We start from the raw sequence: 20302 nt of genomic DNA on the forward strand, positions 1-20302 counted from the left end.
TAAATTCAATTTCATTTTTAAATCCATTTCTAAATATCATTCTTTTCTTAAATAAATTAAAATTAAATAAAACAATTCTTTTAATCCAAATTAACCAAAATAAAACTTCTCAGAATTCTTCTAAAAATTTCGATAGCACTTCCTCTAAAACTCTGACTTTGTCACCCTTCTCAGGTCCCATCGAAATCGTTTCTCAAACTCTTTTTTTGATAAATCAAATTTATCTCGAAATACCACATCACAACAGCTCCAAAATAATCAAAACATCCTAGCTGGCTGTTTATACGTAGCCAAACCAAAATCTCAAGCAAACAACAATAATTCAACAAAAATCCAACATAAACTTAATCAAATTCAAATAATAATCAATCAAACCAACATTCACTTATCAAATTTACGTTTAATTATTATAAAATTATCAAATCCTACTTCGGTATGAAACCAAAACAATGGAAATTCTGGAGAAATTTTTTTACTGAACTGCTGAAGAAGAAAATGTCAGAAATTGTCTATGCCTCTTAAAACTCCAGTTGGCCAAACTCAAAAGAAAATAGAGCTACGTCACTGTTAATTTCTATCGGATAAAAGTAATGCCAATGTGTAGAAGAGAAAAATACGAATACTTTTACCAGATTAAATTTTTTATTGGAGTTACATATTTAAAGTAATTGAAGTCAAAAGATTTATGGGTTCCACGGTTTTCTCCCTCACTCTCGGTCACTATCTCTTCACCATGAAAAAAAAATGAAACCAAAAGAAGCTAGATGATGATTATGATGACTAATGAATAAAGAAGGGGTATGTGTCATGTTTATAATATATATACGTATTCATATAAGCCAAGCTTTCTTTCTTTTCGTTTCGCTATTGGCTTTGGCCAAATATGAGTTAAACTAAGGAAATAATAATAATAATATTAACAATTATAAAAATTAATTTAAATTTTTGTTTATCGAAATAATTTTTAATAAATAATTTAAATTAATAAAATAAGTCATAATTTAATTAAATTTTAATAATTATAAAATTTTAATTAATTATTTTTGGTAAAATAATTTTTTTTAAAACAAAATCTCAATATAATATAATAACTTATAAATAACTAATTATTTAATTTTTAAAAATCTGGGATGTTATAACTAGCGGATTACGGGAGAGTATTCCTACCTGCATCTGAAGGGGGAGGAAAGGGATAAGAATTGGAAAGCTCTTAGTAAAGTCGGACTAATTAGTCATGTTAATTGCTTCCGTTGTACTCGTCAAATAGTAACGTATTTTACAGTAAACAGGAGTAAACAGAGAAAAATAAAAAATAGATAAATAGAGAAAATAGAAAGCAAAACACAAATAAAGGAATACAAGAAACAAAACAAAAACACAGAGATTATGCAACAAAGAATAATGCGCATACAAGGATGATGCATGTCTATCCCTAGCGCGGATAATGAGCTCATTTGTCAGTTTCGACCCGCCCCCGATGTAACCCAGCATTCTTAGCCGGATAAGGCTTTTCTAGAACTAAACCCAACACAGCAACCTTCTGTAGGTAAACTTTGGCCTACAAAAATGGTGCCCCTGTAAGTGAACTTTGACTTATAGGAATAGCAACTTTTTGTAGGTAAACTTTAGCCTACAGTAATAGTGCCTCTGTAAGTAAACTTTGGCTTACAGGAATAACAACTCTCTGTAGGTGAATGTTGGCCTACAGGAGCAACACCTTGAAGTACACAATTGATATCCACTATAGGTGAACTTCGACATACAGGAATAACAACTCTCTGTAGGTGAACTCTAACCTACAAGATCTCTAGGGCTAGCGAAAAAGTGACCCATAGTTTACAAGCATCTCTATCTGTTCCAGTGTTTGGCCCAAGACCCAATTCAATAATCCATTCTTATGTACAACATTTTTAACTTATTTCTTAGTTATCAGTTAATCACCAATCTCACACTCTCGTTCAGTGTCTCTTTACTTACATTCTTCCTTTGTTTATGTCTTTAACCTTTACTTTGTAGTTACTTGGTTTCAATATGAATAACCAACCTGTTCTAAGCATAGGTCCATTAAGTCTATACTGAACCGGTTTGATTCTTCATACTTTACCTAACCCTAATAGGGTGAGCACGGGTCGGATTGGTTAAGGTTTATGGTGAAATTAGAACCAAACCAATTGAATTATAATTAGTTCGGTTTGGTTTGGATTTACATTTTTTGTATATGTACCCGAACCAAACCAAACCGATTAAAAATGAATTGGTTCGGTTCGGATAATTGAGTACCCGATGAAATAGAAATTCATAAAAAAAAATAAAAAAACAAAATTTTTATCTTAAAAATTTTTTAAGTACAATAAATATGTAAAATCAATAGAAATAAACTAGACATGTTAAACACCAAATATATTAAAATCTAAACACATTAAATACAGTGGGAGTGGCTGCACTTGGAGAAGAAGTACTTCCAATAACAGTATCACTTACAGGTAAGGTGAGGTTTGAGAAAGCTCTGCTAGGGTTTACTTCATAGGGTGGGGAAACCTCTGCTAGTGTTAGGGTTATTGGGTGAGAAACTCAACATCATTAAAAGGCATATATATTTAAATTTTTTTTATTTAATTAATATATGGTCAGGTCCACGGGTTGGTTCGGGTTCTGCACCCTCAGAACTGTTACCCGAACCAATTACTAGAGAGAGGCATTGGTTTGGTTCGGATTGGACTCGATTACCCGTTGGTTTCAAAACTAATTTAACTGGTTCAGTTTGAGTTCGGACGGGTAATCAGGTACCCGCTACCCTTGCTCACCCTTAAACCCTAAACACAATTCAAGTACTAACTATATTGTATCTAGCTCGCTTTCCTAATTGATTTTTATCTTTACATTAAAGTTTTACTTTCTTTTTCTTTAATTTTTATCTTTTGTTTAACATTTTATCTTTCTTTCATCTTTGCCTTCTTAACATATTCTTACCACTCCCTAGATGTTTTATGAAAGTAATTATGAGATTCTCAACTTAAAGTTGTCTTCCTAAGGCTTTAAAAAAATTGCCTTTTTGCAATTATTTTATTATTAAATATTTTTAATAATATTTTATTATATATATATATTCAAAAATTACAAGTTGACCACAAAAATTTTATAAAAATTATATTTTCACCCCCTTAACTTTTGATATTTATAATTTAATCCCTCTAAACTTTTAGTATTTTATACTTTTCTCCCCAAAACATAAAAATATTTTTACTTTGAGCCCTAACAAGATCAAAGAGTTGTTTTTGATAAAACTAAAAGTGTTCTACGTAAATTCTTCAGATTCTTTCTTTAATTCTGACCCGTTTTTCAATCTTTTCGATAATTAATTTTTCCAAAAATTCAAATTAAATTAGTAGCCACTAAAGTCCCATGATTTCCACTTGATTTCAATACAAATTTATCCTCAATTTAAGGCCTAGGGTTTGTATTTCCAGCAACCCTCAAGAACAAAATTCATAGCTTGAATTTTATCAAATTTTCACCAAAATTTCACCAAGAATCACTCATATAAACAATCAATTTCAAGAATAACTAAACCATAAAATAATCACACAACTCAAACACAATTAATAAAGATTAATTTCACCAAATCTTAGCTTAATTTGCTGCTCCTAATTCGACTATCCTTCAAAGTGTTCTTAGAGCACTTTTTCCTCTTAAATCCAATCAAGAAAAACTTTAAATCTCATGAAGCATGCTTAACCGAAACTTTAGCAGCCATATAAGAAGATTATCCTCACCTTAAACTTGCTAGAAAATGAAATTTCTTGGCCCATAAGTAAAGCTAAGCAAGAGATCTATGAAAGAACATCAAGAAAACACAAGTTTAACAAGGTTTTCTTGAAACCAAATTGAAGAAGGAAGGAGAGCAGCACCTGATTTTGATCCAAGAAATGTCACATGATTTTGAAGAGGAAGAAGAAAGGATCACTTTATTCGATTTAAAATTTTGATTTGAGTTTTAGTTTGGAAGAAATCAAGATTTGAAGTTTCATGTGTTTAAAGTTTTCTCTCTTTTCTTTCTCTCTTATTTTTGGCCATTCAAGGTGGAAATGAGCAGCATGGAGTGCCTTGGGGGTGGGAGAAAACGTACTTGATGATGATTGGCTAGTTAGGGAAGTGGTTGAAAATCATATCTTTTTCAAAATCAAATTTCAAAATCTTATCTTTTTAAAATCTTTTTTGTTTCTTATCTTATCTTTTCTAACTTCAAATTTTAAAATAAAATCTTTTCGAATTTCAAAACTTTTTCAAAATTTAAAAATCTAAATTTCAAAAAATTTCAAATTTAAATTTCAAAAACCAAATTTCAAATTAAAAGTTTAAAAATCAAATTTAAATTTCAAATTTCAAAATTTTAAATTTTAATTTTCAAATTTTAATTTTCAAATTTTAAATCTTAAATTCAAATCTTTTCTCAATTTGTTACATATCTTCTCTCTCTTCTTTTTCAAAACTTCCTAACTAATTCTTCTCTTTCTTATTTTTTGAAAATTATTTTCATCTCTCTCTTCTATTTTCGAATTTCATAATTTCATTTTCAATTCTTTTTAAATTATTAATCTTATTTTTCGCAATTAATCAATAAATAAATTAAAAACAAAAATATTTTAATTCTGTTTATCTTTTCCATTGCTATTTCTTCTTCTACCTCTTCTATCTTTCTTCTTTCTTCTCTTCTTCTACCTTTCTTCATCATGAACCCAAATGGGAATGAAGAGTTCAGAAGAACCCTGGGATCTTACACAAATTCCACTGCTGACTTCTATGGAAGAAGTATTAGCAAACCTCACATCAGAGCAAGTAGCTTTGAACTCAACTCTCAACTCATTACTCTAGTACAGCAGAACTGCCAGTATTCTGGGCTTCCTCAGGAAGAACCTACAGAGTTCCTAGCAGATTTCTTAAAGATTGCTGATACAGTACACAGTGAGGGAATAGACCAAGATGCCTACAGATTATTGCTCTTTCCTTTTGTTGTAAAAGATCAAGCAAAAAGGTGGTTGGATAACTAGCCTAAAGTTAGTTTAAAACTTGGAAACAGTTAGTAGATAAGTTTTTAAATCAATACTTTCCCCCAAGGAAGATGACCCAGCTGAGGCTGGACATCCAAGGCTTCAAATAAGGAGATAATGAATCTCTTTATGATGCCTGGGAGAGGTACAGGAGGATGTTAAGAAAATATCCCACTGAAATATTTTCAAAATGGATACAGTTATACATCTTCTACTATAAACTTTCAGACATGGCTAGATTGTCTTTGGACCACTCTGTTGGTGGTTTCATACACATGAGAAAGACCATAGGAGAAGCTCAAGAGATTATTGAGACAATTACCACTAATCAGCATCTGTACTCATCTGCTGAGACTTCTATAATAGGAGAGGTTAAGGCAGTAGCTACTGAACCTAACCCTCCAGAACAGGATGGCCCATTGACTCAGCAACTGCACACCCTTGCCCAGCAACTATTGGAACTGTAAGAGGCTTTGCAAAAAACTCAGGCTTCTCACAGGAATGTAGAAGCCCAGCTGAGTCAAACAAGGCAGCAGTTATCTAAGTAGATAATAGAAGAACGCCAGGCTATCCAACTGAGGAGTGGGAAATCCTTAAATACCCAACCTCAATACAATAAGAAGGGAAACCAGGTCTCTGCACAGGATATCTCTGGGCGTTCAAACACCCAGGGAGGTATCACTCCTGGCATTGAACGCTAGGAAAGGGAAGAGACTGGGCGTTCAAACGCCCAAGGAGGCAGCACCCTTGGCGTTGAACGCCCACAAGGGGGTAGTGTCCCTGGCGTTGAATGCCAGGGAGGGGGCAGCAGCATGGGCGTTGAACGCCCAAGCAAAAGAGGTCAGTCACTCACTGATAACAACCCTCCTAAGTAAGCTAGTAACCCTCCTTCCAACTCACATGGCATTCGGCCTTCATCAACCAAGGTTGATGAGTATAAGGCTCAGATGCCGTTTCATCAGAAACTCTGTCAAGAGGAAAAAGATAAACAATTTGCCCGCTTTGTGAATTATTTCAGAACATTAGAGATAAAGATCCCTTTTGCAGAGGCTCTTGAACAGATACCATCTTATGCGAAGTTCATGAAGGACATCTTAAGTCATAAGAAGGATTGAAAAGAGATAGAAACAGTCCTCCTCACTGAAGAGTGCAGTGCAATCAATCAGAATAGCTTACAAGAGAAACTTAAGGATCCTGGAAGCTTTATGATACCATGCACTCTAGGTGATGCTTGTACAAGGACAACTCTATATGACCTTGGAGCAAGCATCAACCTAATACCTGCTTCCTTAATAAAGAAGCTGTGTTTGACTGATGAAGTCAAACCAACCCGCATATGCCTTCAACTTGCTTATGGTTCCATTAAGATACCATCATGAGTAATTGAAGACATGATTATTAGGGTTGGACCCTTTGCTTTTCCCTTGACTTTGTGGTGTTGGACATGGAAGGGCATAAGAGTGCATTCCTTATCCTAGGGAGACCCTTCTTAGTTATAGGATGGACCCTCATTGATGTTGAAAAAAGGGAAGTAACCCTAAGGGTCAATGAGGAAAAGTTCGTATTAAATGCTGTCAAAGCTATGCAGCATCCAGACATCCCTGAGGAATACATGAGCATTGACCTCATTGATTCCCTGGTGGAAGAGGTCAACATGGCCGAAAGCCTCAGGAAAGGGCTGAATGATATCCTTGATGATACCCAGCCTGATTCAGAGGAACCTCTGGAAACCTCTGAGGAAAAGGAGAAGCCTCCAAAGTTTGAGCTTAAGCCATTACCTTCCTCCCTGAAATATACATTTCTGGGAGATGGAGATACGTATCATGTGATCATAAGCTCTACCTTAGAACTACAGGAAGAAGAAGCACTAATTAAGGTGCTCAAAACGCATAGGACCGCCCTTGGGTGGACTATAAGTGACCTTAAGGGCATTAGCCCATCCCGATGCATGCATAAAATCCTGCTGGAGGATAATGCCAAACCTGTGGTACAACCACAGAAGCGATTGAATCCGGCTATGAAGGAAGTAGTGCAGAAGGAAGTCACTAAGCTCTGGGAGGCTGGATCATTTATCCCATTTCTAAAAGCCCCTGGGTGAGCCCTGTCCAGGTTGTTCCTAAGAAGGGAGGCATGACAGTGGTTCAAAATGAAAAAAATGAGCTGATCCCGAAAAGGACAGTTACAGGGTGGCGTATGTGCATTGACTATAGAAGACTCAATGATGCCACCAGGAAAGATCACATTCCTTTACCCTTCATAGACTAGATGCTAGAAAGACTAGCAGGTCAGGCTTTTTACTATTTCCTGGATGGATATTCCAGGTACAATCAAATAGCAGTGGATCCATAGGATCAAGAGAAAACAGCATTCACATGCCCATCTGGCGTGTTTGCCTACTAGCGAATGCCATTTGGCCTGTGCAACGCACCTGCCACCTTTTAATGATGTATGTTATCCATCCTCTCTGATATGGTAGAGAAGTTCCTTGAAGTATTCATGGATGACTTCTCTGTTTTTAGAGACTCATTTGACTCCTGTCTTGATCATCTGACCCGAGTTCTGAAAAGATGCAAAGAAACAAACCTAGTTCTAAACTGGAAAAAATGCCATTTCATGGTAATTGAAGGCATTGTTCTTGGACATCGGATCTCAAATAAGAAGATAGAAGTGGATCAAGCTAATGTGGAAGTGATAGAACACTTGTCTCCACCTACTAATGTCAAGGCAATCAGAAGTTTCCTAGGACATGCAGGATTTTACAAGCGGTTCATCAAAGATTTTTCAAAAATCGCAAAACCCCTGTGCAATCTCTTGGCCACTGATGTTCCATTCGTCTTTGACCAAGAATGCCTGCACACCTTTGAAACTCTGAAAGCCAAGTTTGTCACTGCTCCTATCATCTCTGCACCCAACTGGGACTTACCATTTGAACTAATGTGTGATGCCAGTGATCATGCAATTTGTAACACCCTAATATTCAAATCCTTATGCTCGAGTCATAAGTCAATGATATTATGGTGGTACGACTCTTAGGTGGATTTTTAATACATAATTATAAGTAAAATTGAAAGGAGTATTAATCGAGAAGCCTGAAAAGTGTAAAAATAAAATCGCGAAATCGTATCACTCACGCATCGACAACTAAAAGATAAAGCATAATATCGAAAGCGTTATAAGGATAAAGTCATAAAGGAGAATAAGAGAAGGACAGTATACAGATATATAACATAAGTAAATAGCCACTAGTCGCAACCCGCGAAGTTTAGGCTGGCTAGGGTACAGTATAAAAGTAGTTGACAACAGTATCTCCTAATCTCTCCCTAAAGAAACATAAGAGCCTCTATAGGCAAGTCCAAAAGAGTTCAATACATAATATGAGCTTTTCCAAATAAAAGTGGAGAGATTCTAAGCAAAATATAAAGTAGAGAATATAAAGATCTTTGCCATCTCTCAGATGAATCACAACTCACTTCTGAGCACCTGGACCTGTATCTGAAAAACAAGAGATATATACGAAATGAGAACCCCCGACCCATGGGTTCCCAGTATGGTAAAAGTGCCAAATAAATACAATGCATTCTAATAAAAACTCACTAAGCATCCAAAACTTCCTTTCACCAAATATTCATCCTATGTTCTCGCTAATCCATAAATAGGCAACTCTCATAAGGGAATGCTAAATTTTATTCATATTCCTCATGCTTCATAACTTTCTAACTCTTCGACAAATCAGAATTGGAATCATAAGCCAAACCGTCACCAGTTACTTTGTCTCAGCAATTCTATATCAATACTTCATATTCTCACCTGGAGCAAGTGAAATCACTTCACTACGTCTACCCAGGGAACTCAAATTATCTCAATATCAACCTGGAGCAGTAAAATCACTTCACTGCATCAACACAGGGAACTCAAATTGTCACAGTCAGTAATCATCATTTTAAATTAATCATATCATTATTCCATCTCAACAAGAATAGCCCTCAGCGTCAACCGACACCAGCATGAAGGACCTCTCAGTTGTACAAACACAATCAATACAGACAAGTAATACACAATTAAGGTACAAGTAAAACAGATAGCATATAGTCAGGTAACATAGCATATATGATACAGCAATCCAAATAAATGGGCAAACCCAAACAATTCAAACATATGCAAATGATGTATGCATGCCCTATGGCTGATGAGTCTCATCTGTCAGTTATAAAGCCAACCCGACAAGTCCTGGTAGCTAACCATTGGACTGTCCCTCTGTCGTGCATCCCCAACTCGAGTTATTCACAATCATAATCATAATCACACAACACCCACACTGGTGTTTATTCACGGAGGCGAGCTCATCCGGAACTTTCACAGTGTCTAGCCACACTTACGATATAGGGTCAGCAGAATCTCAGATCTCAACCTGGAGCAAGTGGAGCCGACCCACTGCATCTACCCAAGGAAATTTGAAACTCAGATAGTTTCATAAATCTCAAATCAACCTCGACTGGGAGCAAGTGGGGGATAACGACTACATCTACCCCAGGAGTTGCAAACCAAACCCGGAGCAAGTGGAATCAATGCTACTGCATCTACCCAGGCAGGTGTTTAAAAGTTCAACTTGGAGCGAGTGGAATCACCACTACTGCCGCTACTACCCAGGCGTCACAATCTCTGACCTGGAGCAAGTGGGACGAACCACAACCCTTCTACTACCCAGGCATCACAATTTCTGACCTGGAGCAAGTAGGATGAACCACAACCCTTGCTACTACCTAGGCATCTCAAACATACATTCATTCAAAACTCCATAATTAAACTCATTTATCATAATCCTTCTTCCCATCTCATACCCGGAGCAAGTGGACAACGCCACTGCCTACTACCTCGGGTTCACACATCACATTCAACACGTTCCATCATTATTCCCTTACCACATTTAGTCATTAATCATATACATATACATACTCAGCCATAATTCAATTCTTATCACAGCCATCTGGCTCATACTGTACACAGTACTTTCACCTTCATCCTTAGCAACTCATACAATTATCATTACTCATCATTCATCATTCGTTCTTACTTTACTTCATCCGTAAGTTACCAGATGTCCTAACTTCTCTTCATTACTAGGCATACTATAAAAATTTAAGGCTTAAAGGATGAAAGTGGAGGCTTAGAAGTCTGAAATTCAGCTTTAAAACTCAAAAATCAATTTCTGCCAAAAACAAGGTCACGCGTGCATGTCGCCCACGTGCACGCGTGGAAGACTGAAAAAGTAAAGTGACGCGTGAGCGTCGCCCATGCGCCCATGTGGGAATCAGAAAAGCAGAGTGACGCGTGTGCGTCAGCCACGCATACGTGTGGGTGCATTTTGTGCTTCTCGCACAAAACCAGCACAGTACCCGCACAACTCTCTGAATTTTCTACGAGGCATTCGTATCAGTGCAGCAATACGTACGCGTCGGCCAGGCGCACGCATGGGTGAGTAAAAATCGAGATTGACGCGTGCGCGTCGGCCACACGTGCGCGTGGAAGCACGATATTCCAAAATTTTTACCAAGTTAAAAAAGCTGCAGAATTACATTTTCAAACCCCAAACTTCCAACACACATAACTTCTTCTACAAAATTCCTTTTTCATCTATTTTCTGAACTGTTGGAAAGATCGTTGAATAAACTTTCATAAAAATCTAATTTTGAAGAATTCCAAACTCCGTGGACCGAGTTACGGACCACCAAAGTTGGTCAAAAATCAATTTCTACCCAAAAATAGAAATCACCAATTTTTCCAATGTTCACAGGCTAAATTCATTTCCACTCATCCAAAAGACCACAACCCAACCACATTCACATAATTACACTCAACTAAAACCAAACCTACCTCATCTACATAATTTCACCCAAAACTATCAAATCCCACACCTTAATTCCTCAAACCTGATTATTCAATAATCAAACCAATTATTCACACATTCAATATCAAAGATCCTTCCAATCTCTTATATCATCACACAATACACACATCAACTTACCTTCCTTACCTCTTTCTGGCCTCCGGCCCAAGATTCATGGCCTCCGGCCCAAATTCACAATTTAAATACATATTCCACAAACCAATATTCATTATCCAATTCATCAAATCCTCAACGCACCAAACATACAAATTCACACAATTCTCAACTCAATCATTAATTTATATTACATATCAACTATGCATATTAGTGCCAACCATTCACACAATCCAAACTTAATCTTAGGGGCATCTAGCCTAGGAATTCTCATCACACCACACGGTACTTAAATGAAACTTAAACCGTACCTCTTGTAGCCAAAATAATTGAACTTCTTCTTGAGAGTCTCCACCAATCCTTAGCTCCAACCCTCACCAAAGCTCCTCAAGCAATATCAATCTTCCAATTGTGCACCAAAATTACCCAATACTCTAACATAATCAATTATCACACTTATAATCAACCTAGGGTTCATGAAATTGATAAATCACAAGGGTTTGAGTACTTCTTACCTCAGCCCATATGAAATAGGGATAGAACCCACTTAGAATCCATGTTAGAGTATGTCTAAACAACCAAAATCACAAGATTTTAACACTAACTACCCAAAAATGCGTAACGGTGGGGAATTTAGAAAACTGGGAAGAGATGAATGAAATACTGGTGTACAAAATTGTGATCCCTGGTAATGGCTCCAAAAAATTGGTGCTCTAATCTTAATTCATAATTTGTCACAACTTTGATACAACTAACCAGCAAGTGCACTGGGTCGTCCAAGTAATAAAACCTTATGTAAGTAAGGGTCGATCCCACGGAGATTGTTGGTATGAAGTAAGCTATGGTCATCTTGTAAATCTCAGTCAGGCGGATATTAAATGGTTATGGAGTTTTCGAATAATAATAGTAAATAAACAGAAAATAAAGATAGAAATACTTATGTAATTCATTGGTGAGAATTTCAGATAAGCGTATAGAGATGCTTTCGTTCCTCTGAACCTCTGCTTTCCTGCTGTCTTCATCCAACCAGTCCTACTCCTTTCCATGGCAAGCTTTATATAGGGCATCACCGTTGTCAATGGCTACATCCCATCCTCTCTGTGAAAAAGGTCCAAATGCTCTGTCACGGCACGGCTAATCATCTGAGGTTCTCGATCATACTGGAATAGGATTCACTCTCCTTTTGCTTCTGTCACTACGCCCAGCACTCGCGAATTTGAAGTTCGTCACAGCCATCCCTTCCCAGATCCTACTCGGAATACCACAGACAAGGTTTAGACTTTCCGGATCTCAAGAATGGCCATCCATGGGTTCTAACTTATACCACAAAGATTCTAATATCTCGGACTCGGTCCTCTGTATTAGATATCTAAGAGATACTCATTCTAGCTTGTTTGCATGTAGAACGGAAGTGTTTATCAGGCACGCGTTCATAAGTGAGAATGATGATGAGCGTCACATAATCATCACATTCATCATGTTCTTGGGTGCGAATGGATATCTTAGAAGCGGAATAAGTTGAATTGAATAGAAAACAGTAGTACTTTGCATTAAATCATGAGGAACAGCAGAGCTCCACACCTTAATCTATGGAGTACAGAAACTCTACCATTGAAAATACATAAGTGATAATGGAGTTCATTGGTCTCATCCCCAGAGGGGAACCGAAGTAACCAAGACTTTGAATACAATGATAAAAAGTTCTATATATATACTAAACTAGCTACTAGGGTTTACAAAAGTAAGTAATTGATGCATAAATCCACTTCCGGGGCCCACTTGGTGTGTGCTTGGGCTGAGCTTGAAGTTTACATGTGCAGAGGCTTCTTTTGGAGTTGAACGCCAAGTTGTAACGTGTTTTTGGCGTTCAACTCTGGTTTGTGACGTGTTTCTGGCGTTTAACTCCAGACTGCAGCGTAGAACTGGCGTTCAATGCCTTTTTGCATCGTCTAAAATCGGGCAAAGTATGGACTATTATATATTGCTGGAAATCCCTGGATGTCTACTTTCCAACGCCGTTGAGAGCGCGCCATTTGGAGTTCTGTAGCTCCAGAAAATTCACTTTGAGTGCAGGGAGGTCAGAATCCAACAGCATCAGCAGTCCTTCTTCAACCTCTGAATCTGATTTTTGCTCAAGTCCCTCAATTTCAGCCAGAAAATATCTGAAATCACAGAAAAACACACAAACTCATAGTAAAGTCCAGAAATGTGAATTTAACATAAAAACTAATAAAAACATCCCTAAAAGTAACTAGATCCTACTAAAAACATACTAAAAACAATGCCAAAAAGCGTATAAATTATCCGCTCATCACAACACCAAACTTAAATTGTTGCTTGTCCCCAAGCAACTGAAAATCAAATAGGATAAAAATAAGAGAATATACTATAAATTCCAAACTATCAATGAAACATAGCTCCAATCAGATGAGCGGGACTTGTAGCTTTTTGCCTCTTGAATAGTTTTGGCATCTCACTTTATCCATTGAAGTTCAGAATGATTGGCATCTATAGGAACTCAGAGTTCAGATAGTGTTATTGATTCTCCTAGTTCAGTATGTTGATTCTTGAATACAGCTACTTTATGAGTCTTGGCCGTGGCCCTAAGCACTTTGTTTTCCAGTATTACCACCGGATACATAAATGCCACAGACACATAATTGGGTGAACCTTTTCAGATTATGACTCAGCTTTGCTAAAGTCCCCAATTAGAGGTGTCCAGGGTTCTTAAGCACACTCTTCTTTTGCTTTGGACCTTGACTTTAACCGCTCAGTCTCAAGTTTTCACTTGACACCTTCACGCCACAAGCACATGGTTAGGGACAGCTTGGTTTAGCCGCTTAGGCCAGGATTTTATTCCTTTAGGCCCTCCTATCCACTGATGCTCAAAGCCTTGTATCCTTTTTATTACCCTTGCCTTTTGGTTTTAAGGGCTATTGGCTTTTTGCTCTTGCCTTTTGGTTTTAAGAGCTTTTGGCTTTTTCTGCTTGCTTTTTCTTTTTCTTTCTCTCTCTCTTTTTTTTTTTCGCTATTTTTTTCTGCAAGCTTTTGTATTCACTGCTTTTTCTTGCTTCAAGAATCATTTTTATGATTTTTTAGATTATCAAATAATATTTCTCCTTTTCATCATTCTTTCAAGAGCCAACATATTTAACATTCATAAACAACAACTTCAAAAGACATATGCACTGTTCAAGCATTCATTCAGAAAACAAAAAGTATTGTCACCACATCAATATAATTAAACTAAGTTCAAGGATAAATTCGAAACTCATGTACTTCTTGTTCTTTTGAATTAAAAACATTTTTCATTTAAGAGAGGTGATGGATTCATATTCACTACTTTAAGGCATAGACACTTAGACACTAATGATCATGTAATAAAGACACAAACATAGATAAACATTTAACATAAGAAAACGAAAAATAGAAAATTTGAGAACAAGGAATGAGTCCACCTTAGTGATGGTGGCGTTTCCTTCTTGAGGAACTAATGATGTCCTTGAGCTCTTCTATGTCTCTTCCTTGTCTTTGTTGCTCCTCCCTCATTGCTCTTTGATCTTCTCTAATTTTATGGAGGATGATGGAGTGATCTTGATGTTCCACCCTTAATTGTCCCATGTTGGAACTTAATTCTCCTAGGGAGGTGTTGATTTGCTCCCAAAAATTCTGTGGAGGAAAGTGCATCCCTTGAGGCATCTCAGGAATTTCTTGGTGATGAGCTTCTTCATGCGTCTCTTGAGATCCATGAATAGGCTCTCTTGTTTGCTCCATCCTTTTCTTAATGATGGGCTTGTCCTCTTCAATGAGGATATCTCCCTCTATGTCAATCCCAGCCGAATTGCATAGGTGGCAAATGAGGTAAGGAAAGGCTAACTTTGCCATAGTGGAGGACTTGTCAGCCACCTTGTAGAGTTCTTGAGGTATAATCTCATGAACCTCCACTTCCTCCCCAATCATGATGCTATGGATCATGATGGCTCGGTCTATTGTAACTTCAGACCGGTTGCTAGTGGGAATGATTGAGCGTTGAATGAACTCCAACCATCCTCTAGCTACGGGCTTAAGGTCCAGTCTTCTCAGTTGAACCGGTTTGCCTTTTGAGTTAATCTTCCATTGAGCTCCTTCCACACATATGTCCATGAGGACTTGGTCCAACCTTTGATCAAAGTTGACTCTTCTTGTGTAGGGGTGTGCGTTCTCTTCCATCATTGGCAAGTTGAACGCCAACCTCACATTTTTCGGACTAAAATCTAAGTATTTCCCCCGAACCATGGTGAGATAATTCTTTGGGTTTGGGTTCTTACTTTGATCATGGTTTCTAGTGATCCATGCATTAGCATAGAACTCTTGAACCATTAGAATTCCGACTTGGTGGATGGGGTTTGTTAGAACTTCCCAACCTCTTCTTTGGATCTCATGTCGGATCTCCGGATACTCATTTTTATTGAGTTTGAAAGGGACCTCGGGGATCACCTTCTTCTTGGCCCAACATCATAAAAATGGTCTTGATGGGCTTTGGAGATGAATCTTTCCATCTCCCATGACTCGGAGGTGGAAGCTTTTGTCTTCCCTTTCCCTTTTCTAGAGGATTCTCCGGTCTTAGATGCCATCACTGGTAATGAAAAAATAAAAAGCTTATGCTTTTACCCACACCAAACTTAGAATATTGCTCGCCCTCGAGCAAGAGAAGAAAGAAAAGAAGAAGAAGAAGAAGATATGGAGGGGAGGGAGAGACAGTTGTGTTTCGGCCAAGAAGGGGAAGAGAGGGTTGTGTTGTGTGAAAATGAAGAAGAATGGAGGGGTTTATATAGTGAAGGGAGAGGGGTCAGGTTCGGCCATTTAGGTGGGTTTGGGTGGGAAAGTGATTTTGAATTTTGAAGGTAGGTGGGGTGTATGAGGTAGGTTTATGGGGAAGAGTGGGTGGATGTGAGTGGTGAATGGGTAATAGGGAAGAGAGAGATTGAGGTGATTGGTGAAGGGTTTTGGGGAAGGATGTTTATTGGGAAGAGAGGATGAATGAGAAGAGGGAAGAGTATGAGTGGAGGTAGGTGGGGATCCTGTGGGGTCCACAGATGCTGAGTTGATCCTGTGGGGTCCACAGGTCCTGAGGTGTCAAGGATTTACATCCCTGCACCAATTAGGCATGTAAAAATGCCTTTGCATGCAATTCTGGCATTTAAACGCCGAATTGATGCTTGTTCTGGGTGTTCAGCACCCAGATGCAGCATGTTTCTGGCGTTCAACGCCAGATCCATGCTCTGTTCTGGCGTTGAACGCCAGCCAGATGCTCCTTACTAGCGTTTAAACGCCAGTAAGTCCCTCCTCTAGGGTGTGATTTTTCTTCTGCTGTTTTTGATTCTGTTTTTAATTTTTGTATTTATTTTGTGACTCCACATGATCATGAACCTAATAAAACATGAAAAAACAATAAAAATAAAAATAAAATTAGATAAATAAAAATTGGGTTGCCTCCCAGCAAGCGCTTCTTTAATGTCAATAGCTTGACAGTGGGCTCTCATGGAGCCACACAGGTGATCAGGTCAATTTTATAGACTCCCAACACCAAACTTAGAGTTTGGATATGGGAGTTCAACACCAAACTTAGAGTCTGGCTGAGGCCTCTCAACACCAAACTTAGAGTTTGACTATGGGGGCTTTAGTTGACTCTGTACTGAGAGAAGCTTTTCATGCTTCCTCTCCATTGTTACAGAAAGAGATCCTTGAGTTTTAAACACAAGGTTGTCCTCATTTAGTTGAAGGACCAACTCTCCTCTGTCTACATCAATCACAGCTCTTGCTGTGGCTAGGAAGGGTCTTTCAAGGATGATGGATTCATCCTCATCCTTCCCAGTATCTAGGATTATGAAATCAGCAGGGATGTAAAGGCATTCAACCTTTACTAACACGTCCTCTACTAGTCCATAAGCCATTTTCATAGATTTTTCTGCCATTTCTAATGAGAAATTGGCAGCCTGTACCTCAAGGATTCCCAGTTTCTCCATTACAGAGAGTGGCATGAGGTTTATCCCTGACCCAAGGTCACATAGAGCCTTCTCAAAGGTCATGGTGCCTATGGTACAAGGTATTAAGAACTTTCCAAGATCCTGTTTCTTCTGAGGCAATGTCAGTTGATCTAGATCACTCAGTTCATTGATGAGCAAGGGAGGTTCATCTTCCCAAGGCTTATTACCAAATAATTTGTCATTCAGCTTCATGATTGCACCAAGATACTTGGCAATTCGCTCTTCAGTAACATCCTCATTCTCTTCAGAAGAAGAATACTGATCAGAGCTCATGAAGGGCATAAGGAGGTTCAATGGAATCTCTATGTTCTCTAGATGAGCCTCAGATTTCTTTGGCTCCTCAAAGGAAAACTCCTTGTTGATTACTGGACGTCCCAGGAGGTCTTCCTCACTGGGATTCACGTCCTCTTCCTCCCCTGTAGGTTCGGCCATGATGGTTATATCAATGGCCTTGCACTCTCTCTTTGGATTCTCTTCTGTATTGCTTGGGAGAGTATTAGGAGGAGTTTCAGTGATCTTCTTACTCAGCTGGCCCACTTGTGCTTCCAAATTTCTAATGGAAGACCTTGTTTCATTCATGAAACTCACAGTGGCCTTAGATAGATCAGAGACTAAATTTGCTAAGCTAGATGGATTCTGCTCAGAATTCTCTGTCTGTTGCTGAGTGGATGATGGAAAAGGTTTACTATTGTTAAACCTGTTTCTTCCACCATTATTAAAGCCTTGTTGAGGCATTTGTTGATCCTTCCATGAGGGGTTATAGGTGTTTCCATAAGGTTCACCCATGTAATTCACCTCTGCTATTGCAGGGTTCTCAGGATCATAAGCTTCTTCTTCAGAAGATGCCTCTTTAGTACTGTTGGATGATTCCTTCAATCCATTCAGACTCCGAGAGATCATATTGACTAATTGAGTCAATATTTTATTCTGAGCCAATATGGCATTCAGAGTATCAATTTCAAGAACTCCCTTCCTCTGAGGCGTCCCATTACTTACAGGATTCCTCTCAGAAGTGTACATGAACTGGTTATTTGCAACCATGTCAATGAGTTCCTGAGCTTCTGCAGGTGTTTTCTTTAGGTGAATGGATCCACCTGCAGAATGGTCCAGTGACATCTTTGATAACTTAGACAGACCATCATAGAATATATCCAGGATGGTCTATTCTGAAAGCATGTCAGAAGGACACTTTTTGGTCAGTTCCTTGTATCTCTCCCAAGCTTCATAGAGGGATTCTCCTTCTTTCTGTCTGAAGGTTTGAACATCCACTCTAAGCTTACTAAGCTTTTGAGGAGGGAAGAACTTGGCTAAGAAATCCGTGACCAGCTTATCCCAAGAGTTCAGGCTATCCTTAGGTTGAGAGTCCAACCATACTCTAGCTCTGTCTCTTACAGTAAACGGGAAAAGCACAAGCCTGTAGACATCGGGACCAACCCCATTGGTCTTAACAGTGTCACAGATCTGCAAGAATTCAGTTAAGAACTGAAAAGGATCTTCAGATGGAAGTCCATGAAACTTACAATTCTGCTGCATCAGAGAAACTAATTGAGGTTTCAGCTCAAAATTGTTTGCTCCAATGGCAAGAATGGAGATGCTTCTTCCATGTAAATTGGAATTAGGTGCAGTGAAGTCACCAAGCATCCTCCTTGCATTATTATTATTTTTGGCTGCCATCTCCTCTTCCTGTTCGAAAATTCCTGTAAGGTTGTCTCTGGATTGTTGTATTTTAGCTTCTCTTAGTTTCCTTTTTAGAGTCCTTTCAGGTTCAGGATCTGCTTCAACAAGAATGTTTTTGTCCTTGCTCCTGCTCATATGACAAAGAAGGGAATAGAAAATAATAATAGGGATCCTTTTTACCACAGTATAGAGGTTCCCTTGTGTGAGTAGAAGAAAAGAAGAAAAAGAATGAAGAAGAGAAGAATTCGAACTCAAAGGAGAAGAAGGGGTTCGAATTTTTGGGTGAGGAGAAGTGTTAGTAAGTAATTAAATAAATAGAAGAAGATGAGAGAGAGAAATTTTTGAAAATAATTTTTTGAAAAGAAGTTGATAATTTTCGAAAATTAAAGGGTAAAAAATTTAAAATTAAAATTTAAAACAATTAATTAATTAAAAGGAATTTTTGAAAAAGAGGGAGGTATTTTCAAAAATTAGAGAGGGAAGAGTAGTTAGGTGGTTTTGAAAAAGATAAGAAATAAACAAAAAGTCAATTAGTTAGTTGAAAAAGATTTGAAAATCAATTTTGAAAAGATAAGAAGATAAGAAGTTAGAAAAGATATTTTAAAATCAAATTTTTGAAAAAGATATGATTTAAAAAGATATGATAGAAAGATATGATTAAAATTAGTTTTGAAAAAGATTTGAATTTTAAAATCAAAATTAATGACTTGACTCACAAGTAATCACAAGATATGATTCTAGAACTTAAAGTTTGAATCTTTCTTAACAAGAAAGTAACAAACTTAAAATTTTTGAATCAAAACATTAATTGTTGATAATATTTTCGAAAATTATGAGATGAAATTAAGAAAAAGATTTTTGAAAAATATTTTTAAAATTTTCGAAAATAAATAAGAAAAATGAAAAAGATTTGATTTTTGAAAAAGATTTTGAAAAAGATAAGGTTTTTAAATTGAAAATTTGATTTGACTCATAAGGAACAACTAAATTTTAAAAAATTTTGAAAAAGTCAACTCAAATTTTTGAAAATTTATGAGTGAAAAAGGGAAAGATATTTTTTTTTATTTTTGAATTTTTAATGATGAAAGAGAAAAACATCAAAAAGACTCAATGCATGAAAATTTTGGATCAAAACATGTGATGCATGCAAGAACACTATGAATGACAAGATGAATACCAAGAACACTTTGAATGTCAAGATGAACACCAAGAACTTATTTTTGAAAAATTTTCCAGAAAAGAAAACATGCAAGACACCAAACTTAAAAATTTTTAATTTTTAGACACTATGAATGCAAAGATGCACATGAAAAACAACAAAAGACACAAAATAAGAAAACATCAAGATCAAACAAGAATACTTACCAAGAACAACTTGAAGATCATGAAGAACACTATGAATGCATGAATTTTCGAAAAATGCATAAATTTTTTTTAAAAAAATGCAATTGACACCAAACTTAAAAATTGACTTAAGACTCAAACAAACAACATAAAATATTTTTTATTTTTATGATTTTATTAATTTTTTTGGATTTTTGTATATTTTTATT

At 37.1% G+C, this 20302-nt stretch overlaps 1 non-coding gene across 1 annotated transcript; it reads left to right on the forward strand.

The window, feature by feature from the left end:
* Window positions 1–18242: 18242 nt before the first annotated feature.
* Window positions 18243–18350, forward strand: LOC112768621 (small nucleolar RNA R71). Its single transcript, XR_003186027.1, has one exon. It is a non-coding gene; the product is annotated as a small nucleolar RNA R71 (small nucleolar RNA).
* The last annotated feature ends 1952 nt before the right edge of the window (window positions 18351–20302 follow it).

Source organism: Arachis hypogaea, chromosome 17, assembly GCF_003086295.3.
Source record: "Arachis hypogaea cultivar Tifrunner chromosome 17, arahy.Tifrunner.gnm2.J5K5, whole genome shotgun sequence".
Classification (NCBI taxonomy): domain Eukaryota; kingdom Viridiplantae; phylum Streptophyta; class Magnoliopsida; order Fabales; family Fabaceae; genus Arachis; species Arachis hypogaea.